Below are 2525 nucleotides of genomic sequence, written 5' to 3'. Positions count from 1 at the left end.
CATAGTTAAATTGAATACTTGATCAGAATTATTTTTCTAAGAAACACTGTACATAAAATAATGTCATATACTGAAATTTTATTTTAAAATTTGACACAATTAATAATTTCAAAATTCATAAATATTAATATTTCATTATTTATGTACATCACATTTGAAACTTAAATACATAGAAAATAAAACTTAACAATAAGTTCTTTACATTATCTATATACTTCACAATCCCATAGATTAAACTATTCCATCATTGATCAAATGACCAATATTTCCTTCAGGATCCTCAAAGAAATCAGATACATCATAATGAGTGGTGGAGTTCTCAGCATCATTTGAAACAAAATTTGCTTCCTTCCCTTTGTCGTTCTTTTTCAAAGATGCCTGGTAAAGATCGACTAGGTGCCTTGGGGTACGACAGGTACGAGACCAATGGCCCTTTCCACCACAGCGGAAACACTTCTCCTCAGTTGATTTATTCTGCCCGATATTCTTTTCTTTGTCCCACTTCTGGTGAGATCCTCTCTTTTGAACATAATTCTTTTTCCTTCCATAATTTTTCTTGTTATTAAAAGCTTGCCATTTACCTCTTCTGGGGTAATGATTTGCCGCATTTACTTCAGGAAATGGGGCGGCGCCAGCTGGGCGCGCTTCATGATTTTTAATAACAACTCATTGTTGCGTTCAGCAACAACAAGGCAAGAAATTAACTCGGAATATTTCTTAAACCCTTTCTCTCGATACTGCCTTTCACATTATATTAGTATTAGAGTGGAATTTGTCTTCTGACTTTGATTATTAACTTATTAAATTCAGTCTTTTGGTTCTCATTGATGAAGAAAAAGTGAAAAACCCTTGCTTGAAGTTGATGCTGAGAATGATTACTAAATAGTAATATCAAATTTCCTTGGGCCTAAGCCTTATTTTAATAGCTTAGCGACACATGATGAATGGGTTCTAAACTCCAAAAAGTCATGGCCTAAATTGGACAAGATCTAAATGGACATTGGATTTTCACAAAAAGAAAACTCAACATGACATATCAGTATCACAATTATTCAGCTTGGGTTCATAGACACTATTATTATTCACCTTCCTTTGATCCTCTAAGCCTTCAGATTAAATCTTCAAAGTGGTCTTTTAAATTCACCTTCAAAGTGGTCCTTTAAATTCACAATTTTATTATTTTAATTTTTTAAATTTAAAATGATCTATACTGATTCTTAAGATTCTGTTGTGAGTACTATATTAATTTCTGAACTCCTTTTAGTATTGAATAAGCAAACTAAGTGCTGAATTGGTTAAGACGTGTCATATTAGATACATTGTTAAACAGCGTTATTTTTTTTTGACACTTAAATAAGATAAAAATAAAAAAAAATTATATGATGTGCAAATCAATATATCTTCTTTCATTCTTTAAAACAATTTCGTTTTTATCTTATTTAAGAGTTAAAGTCAAAAGATACTGTTTAATCATGTGTCTAAAGTTACAAATTAAAGCTAGTTTAGCATTTCGTTCATTGACTCAATACTAGAAAGGGTTCAGGAATCAATATAGTGCTTAGAGATGGATCTCGAAAATCAATATAATAAATTTTAAATTTGAGGGACTAAAATAATAAAAATCGTAAATTTTAGGACCACTGTGCAAATTTAGTCCTCCAACTAGTATATTGTTTCTAAGATTAATTAGTAAAATTAGTCATTAAATATTTAAATTCCCCTTTTTTTTAAGATTTTTTTTTTTTTTTAAATCTATATGTTTCCACTATTCAGTCAAATTGGAAATAGGGTAAATAGAGATAATGAATGGGAAGTTAGAGTTACCAACTTAGCAGAACTCACGTCAATAGATCCTCTGTGCTCACAGATCCATTTAGAGCTACGTTAGATCTCATCATTAATTATATATAATAAGTTCCATATATCCTTTCAATATCAAACTTCTCCAAAGATGAAACAGTTAAGGAAGGTTCACGAGGCTCTGAGTTGGAATTAAAAGAGTTGTATTCTTTTGACTTAAAGAACAACTAATCATATAATTGATCTTATGACTAAACTATTAATTCAAATACAGAAAACAAAAGTATTTGGTAACAAAAAAATATTAGCAAAAAATAGTTAGAATTTGTTTTAGTTAGTATTTATTAGTTTTAATAATAATTAATAAATATTAAATAAGATAAATTTTATTTTTTTTTTTTTGTCTTTCTAGCATTATTGTTTATAAAGATGTAAAAACTATGTTAATGAGATAAATGATAAATCAAAATAACTATAATTGTTTACTTTTCTTGTCCAAATAAAAGCAACTCCTTTGGTAGTTCAAAATAGCCCAAACAAAATGCCAAAATCCGAAATCTGGCCAAAGAACAAATGGTGAATACAAGTAACAAAATGTGCTTTGCCACAAAAGAAAATTGCTTAATCTATTCTCCCCTGAAGTCCTAATCAAGATATTAGGGCATGGTGCAATTGCCATATACATGTTCCTCTCAACATCTTCCAAATTTATCAAACACATTGAC

This window comes from Arachis ipaensis, chromosome B07, assembly GCF_000816755.2.
Source record: "Arachis ipaensis cultivar K30076 chromosome B07, Araip1.1, whole genome shotgun sequence".
In the NCBI taxonomy this organism is placed as follows: Eukaryota; Viridiplantae; Streptophyta; class Magnoliopsida; order Fabales; family Fabaceae; genus Arachis; species Arachis ipaensis.
This window is presented reverse-complemented; position numbering follows the sequence as displayed.